We start from the raw sequence: 24,332 nt of genomic DNA, 5'->3' as shown, positions 1-24,332 counted from the left end.
ATCATATCCACTAGGGATTCGGTCAACACGAGTAGTACAGCCTTGAGCTGAGTATTCAAAACAATAATGGGCGAAAAGACCTCGATAGGGGAAACGCGACTCGTAGCTTATTCATAAAACAGAGAGCTCGGTGGCTCTGTCGGGGTAGAGCCTAATAATTTGGCAAGTGCGTCACACTTGAAAGCAGACTCACCCCCGACCGTGACCCTAGCCTGGTCGGCCTCATCTGATCGCAGACACACGCGATGTATTCGAGTATTACCGACACCACAACGAAAGGAATAATAATAATAATATAATACAATTTTAATGAGAATCAAAATATGTTCTGCTGACCTGAATACGGTGTCCAGTACATTTACAGTGCTTTCGTTCTGAAGTTTAGCGGCAGTTAAGATTTCAGTTTTCATTGCGTTACATTAATTAGTTTCACTTCTTAGTGTTCCAGTATCTATCTATCTATTCGATGGAGGATCAGTCCGTCGCAAGGCCCATACCTAATACAAACACAGAATAAACGCAAATAGACATCCATGCCTTGAGTAGGATTCGAACTCACGATCCCAGTGTTGAAGCGAGCGAAGACCGCCTGGCACTCTGATGGGCAGGGTTCGAGTACGGTGCCATAAAAATCTAATAATTTGTTATTGTAATCACTGCTACTTTTCGCAGCAAGAATATTGTTTGTGTATTTGTTACCGTATTCCTTCTGATGATGTTCACAACTGAGCCGCCCCTCCCCACAGCATTCANACATTTTCCAGAACGAACATATAACCATGAATGAAACTGAAAACCTACTCCATTCAATAGAGTACTTTTCGATATAAGGACAGCTAAAAAATCAAAATATACTTCTTAAATACACGTACTAAAAATAATCTTTTCGTTATGCCGTTTGCTCACCTTGTATTATGATCCTATCTCCTCTGTCCACCAAGTGACAGTTTTCCGAGCGAATTGCGCAAAAGAAATAATTAGTTTAAGCATTTATTGTATCGTAATTTAATCGCATTTTTAACCCTTTACTTTAATTGTTCTAAGAATTATTAAGAAAGTTTTTGTTACACTTTTTTCTCTATTTCATGGATCCTTTGTCCGTCGTAGTTTCGAAATATTTCACAATTGCAGCCTTCTTAATGATTTATAAACTTCACTTTGACAAATTATAAGCTGACAGTTATATAGATATATATGAGTTTACTGTAAGGTCTGAGGAACTGATGTTCTGTCTTGTACCCACCTCAGCTAAGTTGTGACTGCTACAAAGTTCCAATTAGACAAGCACTGTGTCTCACTGTAGCCAGCTGCACTCTGTACACGAGCAGATACAAGCTTTGCTTACATACTGCGCAAACCCCTACTAGCTAAAAATCTCTATGTTGTAGGAAGTACCATTTGTAGGCAATGCAACAACAAAAAAATGCTCCGATCACAGTGGCCGCGCGGTTCAAGATATGTCTTCGTCCGCTAAAGCAGTGCTTTCGTGAGTTCGAATCCAATTCGAGGCAATGATGTGTGTTGTCCTGTTTACATAGTGGCCTTGTGTCAGTCTGGTTTCGTCCCCCCCCCCCAAGGAGTCCTACCAACTACAGAGGTCAAGGTTTATCATGGACTGTGGCGCCCGAAGAGCAGTGATAGTAACAATAAAATGCAGACCTCTCAGGGCCAACATGCTGCATTCTTGTACACATGTTCGTGCTACCTCAGTTAAAAGAGTTTGACTACCTGAAGTTGTAAGTTACACGTCGTGGTGATAATAATAATAACAGGATGCTGAGAATGCTTGTACCGAAGAGAGATGAAGTAACGGGACGTTGGAGAAAACTGCATAATGAGGAGCTTCATAGCTTGTAATCTTCTCTAAGTATAATTAAAACGATCAAGTCAAGGAGGATGAGTAGGGCATGTAGCACGCATGAGGATGAGAGGAATGCATATAGAATTTTGGTGGAAAAGCCGGACCTAGACCTAGAATTATGTAGAGGATAATATTAAAATGGATCTTGGAGAGATAGGATATGTGGTGTTGGTTTGAGTCGTCTGGCTCAGGATAGGGACTAGTAAGGGTTCTTGTCAATACGGTAACGAGCCTTCGGGTTCCATAAAATGTTGGAAAATTCGTGAGTAGTTGAGCGACTGGTGGCTTCTCAAGAGGGGCTCAGCTTCATGGAGTTAGTCAGTGGTAGTGGTAATAGTAGTAGTATTATTATCACTTCGGGAAGAAATTATAACTTAAATACAAACTCTGTGGACGTTAGAATTTGTCAGATATTACAACGGACATTCACGCCGTAGTCATATTCGTTAATTTTCTTTATGCATAATACTTCATGCAAAATAGTTGGGTATTTTTATGATCTGTATATGAAATGCCACACATGTCTAGTTCGTTAGTTACTGGTATCAAACTGAGAAATGAATACAGGTTTCATGCTGCTCCCGTGTCACAGTGCATTAAAAAAACACCTAAACTGCGAAACTAGAAAAAACTTACATATATTTCGAAGATGTTTATCGTAAATTTTTGAGGAACCGCCATGATGTTATTACTTAATACAGCGAATTAAGATATGCAAGATTACGATGTCCTCCAGTGGCACAAGGCTCATACCAGGTTTCATTAAAGTCAACCAATCTGTTCAAAAGTTCAACGCATAGAAACACACAGACAAACTGATGCGCTCATAACTTACTACCCATTTCTGGCGTGCGTGCGTGCGCGAGTATGAGTGATATCTATGTATCTATCTATTTATCTAAAGCACAATAGGCCACTGTAGGCCGCGGTGCAAGGGCCGAGAAGGCCCACCCCTTATACATTCATTCATTCATTCATTCATTCATTCACCCAACCAACAATGTATCTATCTATCCGTACATCCACCTAATTTTCGCTTAGTGGGAGGTGGAGTCCAATTGGGTCCACTCGGTACGGCGGCCACTGATTGGCCTATTGTAGCCTGCCCTGGGTGATTATGATGATGGAAAATTTGGTGGAATGAAAATTGGCAGGGGAAACCAGAGTACACGGAGAAAACTCGCCACAGCGCCACTTTGTCCACCATAAATCCCACTTGACCAGACACGGGATTGAACCCGGGCCGCCGCTGTGGGAAGCCAGCGACTAACCGCTTGAGCTATGGCGCGGCCGATATCTATCTATANGTTCACTTCGGTTTTTCTAGATCTTACACATTCGGTAGGACTCCTTGGGCGGGTGATCAGCTCGTCGCAAGAACTCTACCTGTACACAAGCACAGAAAGACGCACACACATAAACTAAACATCCATGCCCTGAGTGGGATTCGAACCCACGATCCCGGTTTCCAAGCGAGCGAAGACAGTACATGCCTTAGACCATGGTAACCTATAAAGGGGAGAAATTCCTGCGCACTTGTAAACAACCGTGTTTGCTCGGGCGCTAACACTTCTGGCTTGTGTTTAGAATGTATTGGATGGAATCAGAACCGAAACACGAAATGTCTTAAAGTTTCGAGCTGTATTACTCAATTCTTCCAGACATTTGTTGTGACGGAGTCCTCTCAATTGTTTGTAAGTTAATAATCCTATTATAGGATGCCGTACAGTCTGAGCTCCTAATTGCGGGCCTAAATAAACCCTAAATAAATATCTTAAGCTGTCACTGAAGCTGCAGCTTACATTTCTTAGGAAGTGACAATATAACTTTTGCGGTGTTTCAATATTCGACTTGTATTGCTCATCTTCAGGCGGTACAAAGTCGGAAAAGTTAATCATTGAAACGTTATTGGTTTCTATACTATCTTATTATAAATATGGATCCATTTTTCTTTATTAAATAAAAATTAAAGATCTTAGAATTTGAACTGGTTGATCGTAAGACAAAGTAAAATTAAATTTATCCCTGTATGAAGAATCTTTTTACGAGCAAATTGGACTTAAATTTGAGGAAGAAACTAGTGAAATGCTACATTTGGATCATGGCTCTGTATGGGGCTGAAACATGGACACTTAGGGCAGTAGATCAGAAACATCTGGAAAGTGTCGAAATATGGTGTTGGAGAAGAATGAAGAAGATCAGTTGGACCGATTATGTGAGAAATGAAGAAGTGTTAATTAGAGTCAGTGAGCAGAGGAATATCCTACATGAAATAAGAAAACGGAAGGCTAATTGGATTGGTCATGTTTTACGCAGAAACTGCCTTCTAAAAGAAGCTATCGAAGGAAAGATAGATGGGCGGATAGAAGTGACAAGAAGACGAGGAAGAAGACGTAAGAAGATGCTGGATGACCTTGGGGACAGAAGAGGATACTGTCATTTGAAGGAGAAAGCTCTAGATCGCATTAAGTGGAGGAATTGTTTTGAAAGAGACTGTGGACCTGTCGTCTTGACAGATTACTGATGATGATGATGATCAGGCCGTGGAGGCCCAAAGGGTTGTGAGACGTCGAGGTTCCCACATTTTCTAGACAATCGGCTCACTGAAGGCGGTGAGGTTGTTAGCCTTACGCGTCGGCCTCCCTTTACTCCCCAGGAATATTTCTGGTGCTCATTTCTGTTAGAGGCTGAGTCGATCCCAGGGCCATAGTGCGGCTGGAAGGATGAAGTCAATTGAAAACCCTGATAACCTCATCGGCAATCGAAACCGCGAACTTCCGGCTTGTAGCATAGTGCATCAACTTACTGTACAAAGATAAAATACAGTTTTGCTGTAACACAACACAAGTAAAATATTAAGAATAAATATCTACTAGCTACCTATCTACACACGTAAATTTACCTATAGTGGCATGAAGGCAAAGTCGAATACCATAAAAATATGGACTTTTTGTTCAGAAATAACTGACGAAGCGAAATTGGCACCTTGTAGTGCTTATTCCCCCCCTCCCTGAAACCAGCTATAACAAAATTAGAGCAAGTACAGGAGGCCCTCGTTGCATAGAATTTGAAGGAGTTTTCCACTGGAAGTTTCTAAGTGCTAGAATGTAAGAATCTGATCTCTATCATGACAGTGTTGGCGTGATTAGAGGGAGAGGTTTGGGGTCAACTGCGATTAGCCAATGAAGGCTGAAAGGCAGTTTTAGCTGCTTCGGAATCATATCATACCACTGAAATGTATTTATATATGTCCACAAGAAGCTGCATCGAGAATTACAGCAAGACATGACGCAATTATAATTTTTACGGAATTTTTTCTTGGATTTTCTGTGGCGTAGGACGTGACAATGCCCCAAATATGCTAATATCCAGTTAACTGCACTTAACTCCCTTCCAACAAATAACTTCTGCAACTGATATAGTATTCCTTAAATTAAACATGCTTTATACCCGCAACGACCGCCTCTGTGGTCTAGTGGTCAGAGTTCCTGGCTACAGACCCAGAGGTCCGGGTTCGATTCCCGGGGCTACCAGATTTTCTGAGAACTAGTGGGTCTGGAACGGGGTCCACTCAGCCTCGTGAGGATAATTGAGGAGGTGTTTCAAGGAAACAGCGGCTCCGGTCTAGGAAACCGAGATTAACGACTGTGGGGATTCGTTGCGCTGACCACGAGACATCCTCTATCCGCAAAAGTTGGCACTAACTTCGCCGACAAGCGGAGGTCGCTCTGTCGGTAGAGTTCGTTCCAACTTTTGTGGATAGAGGCCACGGAGTTTTTTATACACGTAAATTCCTCGTTCGATTTTTCACCTGAGACTCTCTGTCATTGTCTTCAGGATCTCCACATAAATTACTGACTACTACCTTCAGATGGACTACCAATGGAATATTCTATAGATTTATCATTCATAATCATCCTACCAGTCGACATATTCAGAAGGGAAAACGTCATTAATTAAATTGAAAAAAAAACGACGAACTGTATATCCCAACCAGTGCTTAGGGTTATGTGTGGAGATAGGGGACTCGTTCAACGTAACTTGTTGCTGTTTGTTAACCGGAGACACTAGCGCTCCTACAGGCTAAATAAGCATTAGCTGCTTCGCCAAATACGAACCGCACTAGAATGGTTCCGGAAGGAAATAAGAGCTTTCAAAGTAAAGTTAACAATTTGCTTAATATATTGAGCACGAGGTAGTAGTGTCAAGATCGGCTTTACCTCAGGCAAATATTCAACTTCACTGCCTTCATAATAATTAATAATAATGCTGGATTTGCATAAAGACTTTTATAATATTCAACGCATTTGCCAAAAAAAAACTCCGTGGCCTGTAGTCTGCAAGTGAACTATACCGACCGAGCGACCGCCGCTTGTCGGCGAACTTAAGGCCAACTTTAGCGGATATAGGGTGTCACGTGGTCAGCGCAACGGATCCCCACGGACGTTAATCTCGGTTTTCTAGACCGGAGCCGCTATTTCCTTGAAATAGCTCCTCATTTATCTTCACGAGGCTGAGTGGTCCCCGTTCCAGACCCACTAGTTCTCAGAAAATCTGGTAGCGTTAGGAATCGAACCCGGATCTCTGGATCTGTAGCCAGGAACTCTGACCAGTAGACCAGAGAGGCGGTCACGCATTTGCCAAATGTATGGTAAAAGTTTTCGCCCTGATTTACCCTACGCCATAGACGCGCGTAGGAATTGTGAAAATAATGCAATAAGACAATCTTAACCTCATTATTAGTCTACGCAATGTCACTGTTAATAATATTTTATTGTAATTATCAATATTTCTTGACCTGTAATCTTATATAGTAATTATAGTAATTATCCATAAAAAGAGGTCGAGAAGTATTGATTTTAACGATAATACATTTTTACCGTGATAAGTTATCGATATTAATACTGTTCTTGGGATATTGCACCGTGTGGACATTTCGACACTGAAGGTGAAGGCAGTATGTACCTCCGAAACGTCTGCATATCCCATAACCACACGGTGAAACAATCTAAGAACAGAATGAACATCATATATTCACTTTTTTTTTACTTGGGGTGAGGTGAGACTGAGTCCACTTGGTACGTCGGCCACTATTGGCCTATTGTACCACCCCCGGATGATAGATGAGTGTGGAGCAGTTGGTGGAATGAGAACTGGCAGGGGAAACCGAAGTACTTGGAGAAAACCTGCCCCAGCGCCACTTTGTCCAACACAAATACATGAGCTGACCTCGGTTCGAACACGGGTCGCCGCTGTGGCAAGCCGGCGACTAACCGCCTGAGCTATGGCACGGCCCAGATATTCACTTACACGCAGTTCACCAGTCTGACAGAATTTCTACCTGCCAGACATCTCTCTACAACGGAAGCCGTGCCTACTAGTCGCCGTTGTAATTCGTTCTAATATCTTCCTTACATTCGGAGGTATAATTACGTCAGCGTCGTGCAAATGAAGGCTCTTATACACATGTCAGTATCGGGTCAACGTGTCAAGAAAAACAGTGACCGATGGGGAAACAAAATTAACGAACAAATTCAAAGATTTCTCCACTTGTCGGTCTTGATGTTTGCCTCTCCATACACGAGCAGGCGAATGGGTTCCTTCAGCCCTCACTGTAATATCTAAGGAACGTTCTGTGGAGTTCTCAGTTTGGTTTCCGTAATAATACTCAGTAAAATTAGTCCCTGTGCTTAACGAATTAAGTACTACGCCATGAAGGTGTATGGGGAATGGATATATAAATCCATGTTTTCTTGACCTTGGCATTAGTTGGAAGTGAGTGGTCAGCTTCACGCCCCGGGGAAAACCCCTGGTACCCATTGTATAGGAGGTTGGGTGAAGGGTGTAAATTATGAAACACCTCACTATGCAAATTTCCCCATAATTGTTAACACCCTCTCTTTCTTAGATCTAAATTTTCTCCTCAGCTTTCTGTTCTCACATAAACTTAACCTGTGTTCATTACCTTTGTATCTTTCATTCGTAAGTGAGTTTGCTCAGTCTCTATATTTAGGCAGAGTAGTACCATCTTCAGGGGGTGTTTAACCAAGTGTAAATGCCAATAAATCTTACATTAAATATTTGCTTTATACAGTGAATTAAAAAGTTTCGATCACCTGTGGGAAACTTGCCGAAATATGTAGGATAAAATTGATTATTTTAATTGAACAGACTAATATGTATCCTTAGGGTACGAGACCAATTTTCACACCCATACGCAACAGCAGATAAAATTATATATTATTTCTTTATTTTTACGTCTTTATGATTTCTCATAAACGTAGTATATATGAGAAGGTATTCTGTCGTGACGAAGCCATCTCGAGAACCTCATAGATTTGCACGCCCTCGGACTAGTTAACACGAAAATAAATGGTTTTTGGAAACGCCGTCTATATATATATATATATACAGGGCACGCATGTGTGCCTCGCTAGCGCCTAAACGGTTTGGAAACATTTTATTCCTATTCGATATTCATGAGTTTGTTATAGGTCGATTCTTCGCGAGTAGAAACAATCTAGCGTCAATAATAAGGGTGCTCCTGTTGGTCCCCGAAGATTACATTACAATAGTGAGACTATCCCCCCTATGAAACCGCATACGTTGTCATCATCAGAATCATTACGGAGCTGAGCCCTTTTTGAGAAACCGTCAATTCTGCAGCTACTCAAGAACTTCCCAGCATTTCATGCCACACGAAAGTTCATTATTACGTTCACAAGAGCCCTCCACTTGTCCCTATTCTGAGCCAGATCGATCAAGTCCATACCACTCCATCCTATCTCTCTAAAATTCATTTCAATATTGTCCACCCAACTACGTCTTGGTCTTCCCAGTGGTCTCTTTCCTTCTGCCTTTCCCACCAATATCCTATACGCATTCCTCATCTCCCCCATTCGTGCTACATGCACTGCCCATCTCATCCTCCTTGACTTGATCATTCTAATTATAACTGGAGAAGAGTACAAGTTATGAAGCTCCTCATTATGCTGTTTTCTCCACCCTCCTGTCACTTCATCTCTCTTCGGTCCAAATATTCTCCTAAACACCCTGTTCTCAAACAGCCTCAGTCTATGTTCCTCTCTTAATGTCAGAGAACAAGTTTCACACCCATACAGAATCACAGGCAAAGTTATAGTTTTGTATATTCTAATTTTTATGTTTTTGGACAGCAGACGAGAAGACAAAAGGTTCTGGGCTGTGTGGTAGCAAGCATTACTTGTACTCTTCTCCAAGTATAAAGGAGCTTCTTGAAACCTTTAGATCGTATTTTTCCAGTGTTGGATATTATGAGTGGATTGCGAGTATGCAAATTGGAGCCCACCATCTTCACTAAAAACATAAGCAGATGAAATGATATACTTATCTTCGTGAAATATGATAAGTTTTCTGTCCCCATTGCGTCATGTTTAAATTATTGCAGTTTTATCAGTATATAGTAATATTTATTTATTTGCACTTGGTGCTAAATGAACCCTTGAAAAGGGGCCATCTCGACGGGCATTTTATGACCTGCTTCAGGAACCATGTATGGAAAATGGCGGCCATGAAGTAGTCCCTTTATCTCGTAGCACTCACTTCCTCTAGGACTGCGACGCTCTGTTTGGCTTTACTGTTACATGTGTATTGCGCGTGTTCAATGTATTCTATCTAGTGCATATTTTTCTGTTGTATAACATGAGGCAACTTTAGATATGCAAAATTTTAACGTCATTCAAATCCTGAAACCGTGTGTAATTATTTTAGCGCAGTTACTATCGGCAATACAATCATACTTGTGAAATGTCCGTGAAAATTTGATAATTACTTTGGATTTTTGGCTTCGTCCGTCGCCCAGTATTGTAAAGAACACGACGTTTCGGAAACTGGATTTGTTTGCATATCAAATGAGAGGTGGGAGACACCTACTATATGGACCCAGTACTAGATGTCTCTCACTTCTTCACCTGAATACGCGAAGAGTTCCAGTGTTTTTTTGTTCTTTAGTATACCGGACGATGGACAGAGTTCGAAAACGCAGTAACCACGACTGTTGTACCATCGTCAGAACCCTTTAGAATCTACTCGGTAATTCCCGTATCTAGCCACTTACTTACTTACTGAGTCCTTCTGCAGCTACTCACGAATTTCCCAGCATTTTATGGAACCCGAAAGTTCATTACCGTGTTCATAAGAGCGCTCAACTGGTCCCTATCCTGAGCCAGAACAATCCAATCCATACCATCCCATCCTATCTCTCTAATATCCGTTTTAATATTGTCCACCCACTTACGCCTTAGTCTTCCGAGTGGTCTCTTTCCTCCTGGTTTTCCCACAATATCCTATATACATTCTTATTCTCCCTCATTTGTGCTACATTCCCTGCCCACCTCATCCTTGACTTCATCATTCTAATTACACCCCCAGGCACTGGGTTCCTGTTATAAGGACTTTACATCGAGGGCAAAAGCTAAAGTTGTCCCCATGTTCAACTAATTAAGCACTACGCCATGAAGGCGTATGGGGGAGTTGATGTATAGATCCACATTTTCTTGATCTCGGGACTAGCTGGAGGTCAGTGGTCAGCTTCACGCCCTGGTCGCTTTAACCCCGGGGAAAGAGCCCCCGGTACCCACCAGATAGGAGGTTTGTTGGACCCCAGAGTCGGTCTGGATGATTTGGAGAAAATTCTTGACCCTACAGGGACTCGAACTTCGACCCCTCAGTCGTCCAGCCCGTAGCCAGTCGCTATACCGACTGAGCGACCCCGACTCCTGTTATTTCCCTTCAATACGCATAAAATATCTTACATCGAGGATATCATTTAGTAAATTTTAAATACGATAAGACATACACGTATACATGTATGGAAATTTCTTTGAAGAAAAATCGAATTAAATTAATATACTGTCTTTTATATAAATGTTATCATCATGAAAGAATTCGAAATAAATTAAATCCTACTTAATGTCTGAGACAAACAATAAGTAATTTAAAGACAATGGAAGAAATATACTTCATACCAAGTACACTCACTAATTTATGACAAAACCGTGGTCATCAAACGCATTAAACCACTGTAATTAACAGCCTACGGCTACACGTACGTTCATACGAAGTGCGTGTTCTTAATTACATGGGTAAGGACGCCTATTAATCCTTGCTGAAGAGTCAACTACCAATTACTTTCAATTTACATATTTGTTATTGATTTTATTTCTCTTGACGTTTCCTTACTTTTTTTAACATATAAATAATAATAAGTTTAATTGCACTCTTGTAATCAATAATGTTAAAAATCGGAAGATCACGATTTTAATCTCTCATTAAATAATACAAAATATATTACCAGTAAAATATTTTAATAATTAATTAAAGTATGGTCTTGTAGATAAAAAAATATAATACCTTGTGAATGTCATTATATTCTATAATTAGACACTTTACTTGAAATAAGAGGTGCGCGAAAACAAGTAAAAGAAAGTTCATAACACGTGGATCATGCAGCAGAGTTTTTTTATCGATAGTGGTGAGACTAAGTCCCTTGTACTGCAGCCACTTCTGGCCTATTGTACCAGCCCCAGATGATAGGTGAGGGTGACTGTGGAGCTATTGGTGGAATGAAGATTGGGAGGGGAAACTGAAGCACTCGGAGAAAACCTGCCCCAGCGCCACTTTGTTCACTACAAATCCCACTTGACGAGACCCGGGATCGAACCCGGGTCATCGCGGTGGGAAGCCAGCGACTATGCAGCATGGTTAATGAGTGGCCTCTGTAATAAGTTTAATGGGCAAATTGCACAAGCAAAAGCAGTGGTCTTATTAACTTCCATTCTTGAGACTTCTTAAAACATATTTGGCAATATGTTACTCCGAAGTGCGTCATCTTCTGAGATGTAGCGCGTTGTTGTCTGGCATGGGCTTGCCGACGTTTCGGTGGAACACACTGCTTCGTGTTCGGGATATTGGCGGTTACTTGTTTGGATTACTGTTCGATCGTGAAGACAGAGGAAGTACGTTCCTCCGAAACGCCGTGAACCTCTGCCGGAATTTGATGCCGTCACATTCGCTGCTGTGAGAACCTCATATGCAATGTTCAGAACACGTCTTAACCAATGCCGTGCCGGAATTTGAACACAGAAATCATTTGAAAAAGTTTCCCTAGTGAGGTCATTACGGATTCTAAAGTTATCTATTTTGTCGTAGGTTACTTTACGCTTTCAGTATCGATATATATATAGTTGGATGACATAAGAACTAGAAAGGATTTGGAAGGAAGTGGTGGTCGCCTCCTAGAGGTACTATCCCGGCATTTGTCTAGAAGGGTTCAAGAAAACCATGAAAAACCTCAGTCATCTTATTTGAGTAGACATGTTTCGGCTCTGTTGAGACATCTTCAACGGACCTGACCACCGCAATACAAGCACCCGTTTACGTAAGGACGCTGTTACTGTATCAAACCATTTAATAATATTATTAAAAAATAATTAATTTGAAAAGATACGGAACGAAACGATCATCAAGTTTGATGCTCTACTCCCTGGCGAGAGAGAGGAAAACTACTGAAGACGTCAGTCAAGATAGTAGCTGTCCTGGCCGGGAATCGAACCGAGCATCTCCCTTGGGCTGCTAAGTTAGCACACAAATAAAAAAGAATTGAAGTATCACCACCACCACCACCGCCACCGCTGCTCCTCCGTTACCCTCTCGAGGCTGAGTGGACCCCATTCCAGACCCACTACTTCTCAGAAAATCTGGTAGTTCCGGGAATCGAACCCGGAACTCTGCATCTGTAGCCAGGAACTCTGACCACTAGACCACAGAAGCGGTCTCTCTTCCTACCGCAGTCCATAAAAATATCAATAAGAATATAGAGCCAAAATTAAATCAATACACGATTAAAAATAACAATCCTTTATTTATATATTATTATGCATTCAAAAAATGAGCACAATTCATTTGTACAAAGCTGACAAGCTTGTGATTACTACGTTCCCAAAAATTATATCACAAATAAAGGAAAATAACGCCAAAATTGAATCGTATAGTTTGTGACGAACTGATGTAACGCGTTCCTCACTTGTCGGACCGAAGACGCTGGACGTTTTGCAACCCCGCCGTCACAGACGCCTCCAACAACCTGGAAATAAAAACGGGCATGATAGAGGACAGCAGATACACAGATACATACATACACAGATCAAGCAAATGTGTCCCCTCCGTAACGTTTCCAGGCCAGAACTGTGTAAATGTTCTTGGGTAAAACTATCCCTGTTAATAGGCCGTGAGACGTCGAGTATCTCACATTTTCTAGACAATCGGCTCACAGATGGCGCAGAGGTTGTCAGCCTTACGTGCCGGCCACCTTTACACCCAGGAGGATTCCTGATACTCATTTCCGTTAGAGGCTGAGTCGACCTCAGGGCCACCATGCGGATGGAAGGATTAGATAAATTGAAAAATCCAATGACCTCATCGGGAATCGAAGCCGCGACCTTCCGACTTAGAGCACAGTGTCTGAACCAACTGCGGTACCGAGATCAGACCTATTATGTAAACAGTACAAGTTGTTGGCCTAAAAACGCAGTTCTCTTAGATTTCCCGTTTCCTTTGTCGCCCTTTGGGTTCTAATATTATCCAGAACACTTTTTCCTCACACACATTCTCACTCTGAGTTCTCAAATCAAAGTCACATTGCGACTGACGGTCAGTCAGTCAGTCTTGGTTCCGAGCGTCATCTGGAGCTCATGACCAGATATTTATTACTGTTTGACAGTTACGGTATTGTTTTGTGGGGCGCCCTCTCTGACGACAGGACGGGTCTGCCTTTTGTATATGATACTGGCCCTTGCCAGCGCAGTTTTTCTCATGTCCGAGCCTCTTGGGACTCGTGACCATACTTAACTGTCTCAGATCTGAGACTTCCCTTTTTGTCTCCTCCTACGACTCGCAGGATCACGGTGGAGGTATTCGAACCCGCCTCCACACGGGTGGAGGTACACTTTAATTAAGATTAACTTTCAAGCTTTTCTATGGATTTGCTAGCCCCGTGTCGCTCTGTATTAAATTTTGACGTTAACTGCCTGGATACAAATATATATATATATATATATGCTATTAGTTTCGGAGGTTGACTCTCTCACGGTCTTTAATTGGCAGGAAGCTGTGTGTACCAGCTGGCTAGACCCCCATTAACGCTGTTCCTGTCACGTGATTTAATAATATTTGTATAAACAACAAATGCAGATTCACTTTTGACACGTCATGTAATTTATCGCACATTGGCACACGATTACATTTCTAGATTCAATATTTTATTATAGTTTTCAGACAGTTTAAACTCTCATTTGAAGTACGACGAACATCCAATCAAGTGGCGCATGCGCCATTGACATGTTCAGTCTCTGTAACTGGATAATGAATAACACAATCGTTTCCGTACTGACCTTTCTCCAGATATTTACAGAATCAGTGATCTCGTGCTGATTATATACAGTCTGGGCTACGAAGTTTGCGTTAATGATGTTATATTTCATCATCCTGTTGCACTGTTGCAACGGCGTCACTGTTCTTCCTTCTTATTCCTTTTTTTTTCCTTGGCACTACAGCCCCAGTGGGTCTAGGCCTACCTCCATAAACTTCTCCGTTCACTTCGGTTTTTCTAGATCTTACACATTCGGTAGGACTCCTTGGGCGGGTGATCAGCTCGTCGCAAGGCCTCTACCTGTACACAAACACAGAAAAACGCACACAAACATCCATGCCCTGAGTGGGATTCGAACCCACGATCCCGGCTTCCGAGCGAGCGAAGGCAGTCTTATTCGTTTGTTCGACGAAATTACAGTAGGAGAAAAGAAAACCGCATAGGTAGGCCGCAGACCGGCATGCGTCAAGGCATGTAACAGTCAAGACACGATGTCTGCGACATGACGCAAAGAAAGAGCACAGTTGAAACGAATGAGATTATGAAAACCGACGCATACCGGTCTGAGTCATGATGCTGACGAATCGCGAATGAAGCAAGACTGCGTCTTTTGTCCCATGTCTTGATGCTTGTCTTGACGCAGTTGGTGTGCGGCCGACCTTACAGTGAGCAGCAGAATCCTCAACCGGAACAACCTGTACACCTGAAGATGGTCAGTTAGGTCGAAACATGTAGTGTCCAATATAGGAATAGGACGAAAAATAGTGAAAGACGTTGCAAATAGACGGCACAAAAGTTCCAGGAGTCATAACGTTAATAATTCCGAGTCCAAGCATATCAGGGCATGAAAGCGACATTACAAACCGCGAAGGAGCATACCAGCTTTGTAACAGGTTATTATTGCGCTGCGCGGCCATATCCTCGCATCTGGATACTAATAACGACTTTTAAAAATGTATGCATTTCTGGGGGCCTATTATATTTTGGGACATTTATAATTTATAATAAATATGGTGACAAATCCCCTTAATAGGTGGCAAAGTTGAAATATTTGGGAACGACAGGAACAAATCAAAATTTGATTGACCAAAAAAATTAAAAGCAGATTACATTCAGGGTAATACCTAACATCATTCAGTTCAGCATCTTCTGTCTAAAAACGTAAAGTTTAAAATACACAAAATTATAATTTTGCCTGTGGTTTTGTATGGGTGTGAAACTTGGCCTGTAACATTAAGGGAGGAACACAGACTGAGGACGTTTGAGGACAGGGTGTTGAGGAGAATATTTGGACCGAAGAGGGATGAAGTGACAGGAGATTGCAGAAAACTGCATGATGAGCTTCATAACTTGTCTCCTCTCCAAGTATAATTAAAATGATTAAATCAAGGAGGATGAGGTGGGCAGGGCATGTAGCACGAATGGGGGAGAAGATGAATGCATATAGGATATTGGTGGGAAAGCCAGAAAGTAAAGGTCCACTAGGAAGACCTAAACATAGATGAAGGGTTAATATTAAAATAGATCTTAAAGAAAGAGAGTGGGGTATAGGCTGGTTTGATCTGGCTCAACAGTGACCAGTGGGGGACTGTTGTTGACACTGTAATGAACTTTCGGGTTGCATAAAATGTTTGGGAAAGTCTTGAGTGGCTGAACGACTGGCGGCTTCTCAAGGACTCGGCTGCGTGGATTGAGTTAGTTAGTTGGTTAGTAAATTTGGTGCATGTGATTTTAAGGAAAGCCTCTAACAGAAAGTCTCACCACTTTAGTTTCATGAACTTAGAATTTCTTCGATGTTTTGGCCTTGGGTCAAATACAATCGCAGTATCTCAGCTGCTATGAAGTATGTGTACATGCAGTACTATTTGCCCCAAAGACAGATAACAAGACCTTTAGCTTCGTGGTCATGCGAACTTGAGCCAATTAAATCATTTGGGTTATCTTGTATACAATATCCATATTCGTATATTTCATTCAACTAATTAGGCATATTGCGACGAGCTGATCACCCGCCCAAGGAGTCCTACCGAATGTGTAAGATCAAGAAAAACCGAAGTGAACGGAGAAGTTCATGGAGGTAGGCCTAGGCCCACTGGGGCTATAGTGCCAGGGTGCGGGGGAGAAAAAGAAAAAAAATTAGGTATACAAGTCCTGCAGTTGTCCTATTTGGAAAAACGTATCACATGTTTGAGAAAGAAAGGGGATGGAACACTTCTCAAGGGCCCATTTTCTGTTACTAAAACAGCAGCTGATGATAACGCCAGGTTTGGGATCCAAAGCCTGTAACGAGTATTGCCCTCTGGGGAAGCCGGAATATCGTAGTCGGTATAGCGAATGGCTCCGGGCAGGACGAATTTTCTCTTCTCCATGTCGTCCAGATCGGCTGTGGGGCCCACCGAGCCTCCTATGCAATGGGTCCCGGGGGTTTATTCATAAAGTTTCTACTTTCCTCATAAAAACAACACTACAGCCTACCTTCCACTCGGCGCTACAGCCCTGGGTGAGCCCTGGCCTCCTCTACAACCAGCCTCCACTGCTCTCTATTCCTCATCTTCTCTGTCCATCCTTTCACCTTCATCTTCTTCAGGTCGTTCTCAGCATCGTCTGGCCGTCTCACCCTGGGTCTTCCTTTTCTTCTTTTGGAATATAGCCTTCCTTTGGCATTGCATTAGTTTCCGTCAGTTTGTAGCGTATCATTTCTTGGGCTACTTCCTGCATCCTTCCCGGTTGCAGCAGTGTGCGTACATTGCAAGTTGCCGTCACAATATCACTGTTCCTTGTCCTCTGCATAGCCCGTTTCCCATATGTTCCTCTTATCCGGGGCCGGTTGTTAGGTTCCTGAACATTCTTTTTTACAGGATGAGGTTGTTAGCCTCATGCCCAAACCCCAACCTGGAGGACAACGGTATCTCTCTTAGTCTGTGCTCTACCCTTTGACCTTTCGGGCATGGATGACCCTACCGGTAGTTAAACCACCGCTGGCATAGCTCTCCAGGTCACAGAGTCACGCACGCCCCACCAACACGACAAGGTGGAGACACCTTTGTGGGGCCTAAAAACAACACTGAACGCCTGGAAAAGTTTTTCTCCCACGATTCCATTCCCTCCCTTGACGATAAACCGGCGTGCCCCTTACAAGGGCCATTCTTGGTTCCCATTGGCTAGGACCGGGTTCCTCTGTCAACCTCTCCTCTCGGATGACACGACTAACCTTCCTCGCCTATATAACCATGCCTATTCCCCAGCTCACACACTGGTGAGGAGTTGTGCCACTCCCAGAGCAGAGAGACAGTAAAGCATGGCGATGAGTCCCGGGGGACTCGGAACCATAAACTACTGTGCTGCCGAGGGCCGACCCGACCTACCTACGCACTTCAACCCTGAAAATGGAGGGCGCATGTTACTCAGAAACGTCGATATCCGTCCACAAAACTACACGGTGCCACAATCTTAACACTCACAGGCCTGAAGAACTCGAATTTCCATACACCCTAGGTATATTTATGGGGTATGCAATACGCTGTACTCACTTTGCGAAATGTTCAGTGCTCGCTTTTAACCATGGGACTTCTAATGACCGATATGAGACTAGCAGGTTCAAGCAGCCTTGCGCTTTACTTGCGGGACTGCAAATTTGGGCTCATAATACGAGGGAGACACAGTAAACGGTCACAAATTGATATAAACCGTATAACATGTGATATTCCAACCTGGGAAAGAAAATATTCATTTCTCGAAATATCCTCCACCAACACTGATACCTCTGTCCCATCGTTTTACCACTACGTCGAAACCCGCAGAATAGAAGTCTTTTGACTGTTGTCTCAGCCTCTTCCGTATCTCTGGGTCAGCATCTGCAACTCTCGAACGTCGTTGAGACAATTTCTTGACACAGTTGTGAACCGCTTTACGCGACAAACACTTCCCACCGTAAACAGGAAACATTTCTTTATGAACATCATTTGCACTGAGCCACTCTACCCTCAGTACGCTGCTCTTCGGTAGTATACCAAGCACGGTCGCCATTCTGACTACTGAAACCAGACTGTGACCATGCGCATGTGCGTCTGCTACCTAGACTGTCATGAAGCTGGACTGTGCTGCCACCTAGTGATACATATAGAAAAGTATTATTTCCATTACAGCTGTTTTACTTCCATTTGTGTCCTATTTACTGATTTTAGGTCGTACTTCGGGAATGCTGTAAGCAATATTAATTTGTCAGGCACTAAGCACGCCCTTCTAATTGGAGGAGTATGCAATACGCAGTACACCTATACTGTACGTGTATGCAGTTGCCCCACACCTAACTTGTGGGATCACGAACCTTACATTTCTCCCTGCTATGGGTATGTGCTTGGCTTAATCTTCAAACCGGAAGATGGAAGCTGTATATTTCTCCGAAATGTCGGTGAACTTCTACCGAGCTACACGGGGTCATATACAGGAGATAAAATATCTCTGAGGGCCAAAAATCCAACATTCATGTGGTTTCTGTTTCACAAGGGCATTTCCTTATCTTACGGCTGTCGTTAACATGTGGTTTTGATTGAATTCTGCGTCCGATTTAAATATTACACGCTTCTGACTTCTACTTGCAAGAACCCGGTTCGAATTTCTTACCTGACATACTTCTCTGATGACGTGGCAAAGGTAAAAAAAAAGTAATTCTATCCCTGTAACAGGCCATAGAGGACCATAGGGTTGTGAGACGTCGAGACTCCCACATTTTCTTGACAATCGGTTCACAGATGGCGGTGTTTGTCAGCCTTACGCGCCAAGGTAGCCCTGTAACAGGCCAAGGAGGTCCATAGGGTTGTGAGACGTCGAGGCTCCCACATTTTCTAGACAATCGGCTCACAGATGGCGGTGCTGTTGTCAGCCCTACACGCCAAGCTATCCCTGTAACAGGCCGTGGAGGCCCATACGGTTGTGAGACGTCGAGGCTCCCACATTTTCTAGACAGTCGGCTCACAGATGGCGGCAAGGTTCTCAACCTTATGCGCCAAGCTATCCCTGTAATAGGCCGAGGAGGCCCATAGGGTTGTGAGACGTCGAGGCTCCAACATTTTCTAGACAATGGGCTCACAGAGGGCGGTGAGGTTGTCAGCTAAACGCGTCAAGGTACCCCTGTAACAGGCCATGGAGGCCTATAGGGTTGTGAGACGTCGAGGTTCTCACATTTTCTAGACAACAGGGTCACAGATGGCGGTGAGGTTGTCAGCTCTACACGCCAAGCTATCCCTGTAACAGGCAGTGGAGGACCATGGGTTGTGAGACTTCGAGGCTCCCACATTTTCTAGACGATCGGCTCACAGATGGCGGTGATGTCAGCCCTACACGCCAAGCTATACCTGTAACAGGCCGTGGAGGACCATTGGGTTGTGAGACGTCGAAGCTCCCACATTTTCTAGACAATCGGCTCACAGATAGCGGTGCGGTTATCAGCCCCACGCGCCAGCCGCCCTCTACACCCCAGGAGGAGTCCTGGTACTCATTTCTCTTAGAGGGTGAGTCGACCTCAGGACCATAGTGGGGCCGGAAGGGTTAGGACAATTGAAAAATCCAATGGCCTCATCGGAAATCGAACTCCTGACTTTCTGGCTTGTAGCATAGCGCCTCAACCAACTACACTACAGCGTGAAATGCCACAACACAACACTGTGTACATCCCAACAGTAACTGCTCCTGACAGATACCTCCTCCCCCCCCCCGCCCTTCCCGGACGCATCAATCACAACTAGTATATGACGTCAACACTTAATAAAGGATCGTAAAGTAACACAGTAACTAACACTACACGATACTGCGTTACACTTATGCACGCAATACTGTCTTAAGCCTGTAAAAATGAGTGATTAAACAGAAATGGATTAGCTGATTAATGTATTCAGGATTACAGGATAACCAGGTAAAACAAATAATCGCACGTGTCAATCTGTATTGAAAATCCGGAAGAGTAATTTCTGTTCAGTATTCATCAATGTTCATTATAGCAACCAGTTACTCAACGTCAGAGGTCACCACCGAGGCTAAACAGCGCATTCTGGGCATATCTCTCATATTCACACGTTGCTTGGTTAGTGTCGTCAGTGTGCGTGTCTTCTGGGACATGGACACTTCCATCTTCAGGGTTGGTAAGCCAAGCAGCAAGGCTGTTACACGGTGCTGTATCACCGAATATAGGATTTTTCATAACAACCGCTGTAAGAACTTCAAATTCTACCATTTGCCTTGTTTGTTTATGAATTTAATACGAATTAAGCACAAAAGAAACTCTGTAGCCTGTAGTTTGAAGTTGTGATCTAGTGGTCAGAGTTCCTGGCTACAGATCCATATGTCCCGCGTTCGATTCCCGGTGTTACCAGATTTTCCGAGAACTAGTGGGTCTGGAATGGGGTCCACTCATCCTCGTGCGGATAACTGAGGAGCCATTTCAAGGAAATAGCGGCTCCGGTCTAGAAAACAGAGATTAACGACCGTGAGGATTCGTTGCGCTGACCACGTGACACCCTCTATTCGCTAAAGTTGGCACGAATTAAGCAGTCTTATAAAAATGTACACCATTCGCTAATAACGAAAATGTTGAAAAGGAGGTGAGGAAGAGGCTGAGATAACTGTGGGTTTCGACACACTGATATGTCAAGAAATATATATTCTTTTTTTCAGGTTCGAATATCACATGCTCTATGTTTTATATCAATTTGTGACCTATTTACTAACTCTCTCCCCTACTCTGACCCATAGTTACATAATTTACTTGACATGAAGCTATATTTTAAATGCAACAAGCATGTCACGGCTGAATTCATGCCAACTGTATATAAATACGAGACTTAGCTAATGTCTGAAAACATGATAACGGCGCGATAATTCTTGAACGTATATTCCTTTCTGTTTGCCCCGAAAACTGTAGGCGGAAAAGTGGATTGGACACAAAAAATGCCCCACTCCTCTCTAAAACAGGCTCGTTTCTCTCTACAACCTGTGTCAAAAGCGTGCATAAACACATGTAAGTCTTCATGTATAATGATCCTTAAAATTACCAGAGCAAAATAAAAATTCACACGATTCCATAATTATTCGTAAAATTTTCCGTTCTCATCAAGCTGTTTCAGGATTAGAGACGGACGGAAAGAGCGATTTAAATAAATGTTCCGCATTGATAGGCACGCGCCGAAACACATCCGGATCACATGTTCCGAAGCAGCAACGTTATACGGCTTTCTTGGTCCTCGCTCAGCCATAACAATGGGAATATTTGTTCTGATAAAAAAAAATAAAACACGAGAACGTTGTAAGGGTTGTCGGCCAATCCATCATGAAAATTCGAACCCTGAATCTGGCCTGAATAAATTATATACTGGTTTTCATAATCCCTAGAAAACAAAGAAAAAAAACAAACTCCGTGGTTTTAGTCCGTAAGCGAACTATACCAACCGAGCAACCGCCGCTTGTCAGCGAAGTTAGTGCCAACTTTTGCGGATAGAGGGTGTCACGTGGTCGGCGCAACGGATCCTCACGCCCGTTAATCTCGGTTTTCTAGATCGGAGCCGCTACTTTCTTGAAATAGCTCCTCAATTATCCTCACGAGGCTGAGTGGACCCCGTTCCAGACCCCTGGATCTGTAGTCAGGGACTTTGACCACGAGACCACAGATACAGAGACAGATAGTTTGGTACGACAATGTTAGTAATCCAGTCCATATAGCGTCATGTGACTGCATGATAATAATAAATTGTGAAGGATGTGGCAGGAAGTGGTCTGGAGTAATTTAAGGTAGCAGCCCAGCATTTGCCTGGAGAGTAAAAGGTGTAAGCTTATTGGAAAATCGACATAACTTGAGGAGACCTTCACAACTGATAAAGCGGATTGTTTACTCTAAATGCCTTATCTTCCACTAATGAACTACAACATAAATTATCACCTAAAACGTCGTGTATGAAAATATCACATCCCTTATTAAGCGAAAGATTGATAGATGCTAAAAGAAATGTACTTGAATAACGGAGTCATGCTATAAACATACAAATTTAATTGACTTTAACAAGGTAGTCATACATGCTTAGTAGCTAAGCAGAAGACATTCATTGTTCTTAGATAAAGAATGTCCCAGGAGGAAAGGTCAGTATTCTGGGAGGTCATATTACCGGTCATTCTAAGCAAGTAACTGTATATGTACATGTGTCCTATTCCGAACGGTTTCCGAGGTAGAGCTATTTCACTGTACAGTTCCAAAACTGTTGATAAGAAAGAAATATTACGTACTGTTTCTAATGCCGGTATTTATTGTTCAAGTGACAAAGTTGGTACAGTTTTTTTTTTCCTTGGCACTACAGCCCCAGTGGGCCTAGGCCTACCTCCATGAACTTCTCCGTTCACTTCGGTTTTTCTAGATCTTACACATTCGGTAGGACTCCTTGGGCGAGTGATCAGCTCGTCGCAAGGCCTCTACCTGGCACAGAAAACATAGAAAAACGCACACACACAAACTAAACATCCATGCCCTGAGTGGGATTCGAACCCACGATCCTGGTTTCCAAGCGAGCGAAGACAGTACATGCCTTAGACCGTGACCAGCTGGTACAGTTTACCTAGTATAATACATTTTCGAGAATTTGACCGTCAACATCAATGCACTTTTCAGCTCGTGTGAGGACATGGCGTGCTGCTCGCCTGTACAGAGTACTGTGTACTGTACAGTGAAATAGCCCTATCTCGGAAACCGCAATAGGACACATGTACATACTGTAACGGATCTGACCAATACGTTGCACAGGAAACAGCTCTGTGAACACGGTCCAACACGCAACAATAGAGGAAGCTGTGTTTTCTGTAGGTCCGAGCGACGTGTCAATAGACTGGACGGACAGCGATCACGTGAAGTGTGTTTACTGTAGGTCCATGTCCGTTCTACTGCTACACTACGTATATGTGACAGAATTCGTTCAGAGCAATTACGAGTTACGAGTGAGTCGTAAGCTTGAGAAGTTCAGGACAGTTTCTTGTTGAGTTCCGAGGTTCCAGGGTGATTTAACAAGAAATTGCAATAAGATTTCATAGTGATTTGAAGTGCTAGTTTCTGTTTTGAGATCCATTGCTAGGAGACGACAAGTAGAAACCGAGAATCCTAGTGCGTGTGCAACGGTGAACTGGAAAAGTGAGTAAATCAGCGATAGCGCTGTATTAATTGTAATTAAGAGAAAGTGTATCAGAATTACTAATAAATCTAGTCATCAGATCTAGAACCCGTCATTTTCGTCATGCGTATCCCCCATACGTGACAATATACACTTCATTGCTTAGAATGACCGACACTATAACCTCCCAGAATGATGATCCTTTCTCCTGGGACACCCTGTATATAACAGGTCTTCCGACATGCTCCTTTAAAAGGCCGAAGAGACCATCCAGACGTAGGCGATGTGAAGGTCGCAAAACACGTCTCAAGAATTCGTTCTAATCAATCCAGGGACACCAGCTGCATCATTTGTTTCTTAAAATTACGGATTCCAATTGAACATTTCACACCGAAATACTGTTGAGACTGAATTGCGTTGTACAGTTGTACCGGCAATTGAAATACTAGTAGGATCTGAGGTACTCACAACGTCCTGTCTTCTGGGATATAACACGATGTAGTCCACTGAGGGACAGCAGACGTTTCGGGGGAACATATCTCCATTTTCTTGGCCAAACAGTAAGCCAAGAAAGCAACCAGAAAGTCTCTTTCTCTGCTCTCGTCCAACCTAAAAGTGAAGACAGTTCCTCCGAAACGTCGGTGGAGTAGTAGAGAGACCCTGATAATGGGGACAGAGATGGCCCCTGAACCATCGGTATTTTTAAACTGACACAGCTGTCAACTTTCGCCGTCCGGAAAGTTTAGAAACTTATACCGGAGTACATGACGTCACTTCTCAGAAGATATAGTCAGAGTCACTGCTGTGAAAACCTGAAATCGGACGAAAATCATACTAATTATACATAACCAACCAACCAATCATTTCCATGGAGCTGAGTCCCTCTTGAGTAGCCAGAAGTCAGGGCAACGAATCCCTATGGCCG

The 24,332-nt window shown here is 43.0% G+C and overlaps 3 protein-coding genes across 10 annotated transcripts in view; 1 reads left to right on the top strand and 2 right to left on the bottom strand.

The window, feature by feature from the left end:
• LOC111867446 (protein peste) overlaps positions 1 to 1,512 on the bottom strand; it is a 31,375-nt gene extending 29,863 nt beyond the window's left edge. For 2 of the 5 annotated variants that reach the window (XM_023857347.2, XM_023857329.2), the window contains exon 1: positions 1,244 to 1,512. The gene's annotated coding sequence lies outside the window, so the exon portion shown is untranslated. The other 3 variants (XM_023857378.1, XM_023857360.1, XM_023857354.2) reach the window with 2 other exon arrangements.
• Positions 1 to 24,332, top strand: part of LOC111867486 — a 73,429-nt gene that overhangs the window by 10,768 nt on the left and 38,329 nt on the right. The gene's annotated exons all lie outside the window — the stretch shown is intronic.
• The window catches only part of LOC111867476 (RNA-binding protein 42), a 64,639-nt gene continuing 53,044 nt past the window's right edge, over positions 12,738 to 24,332 (bottom strand). For both annotated transcript variants that reach the window (XR_002843357.2, XM_023857406.2), the window contains one exon: positions 12,738 to 12,983. The gene's annotated coding sequence lies outside the window, so the exon portion shown is untranslated. The remainder of the gene's footprint in view (positions 12,984 to 24,332) is intronic.

This window comes from Cryptotermes secundus, unplaced genomic scaffold, assembly GCF_002891405.2.
Source record: "Cryptotermes secundus unplaced genomic scaffold, Csec_1.0 scaffold519, whole genome shotgun sequence".
Taxonomy (NCBI): Eukaryota; Metazoa; Arthropoda; class Insecta; order Blattodea; family Kalotermitidae; genus Cryptotermes; species Cryptotermes secundus.
This window is presented reverse-complemented; position numbering and strand designations above follow the sequence as displayed.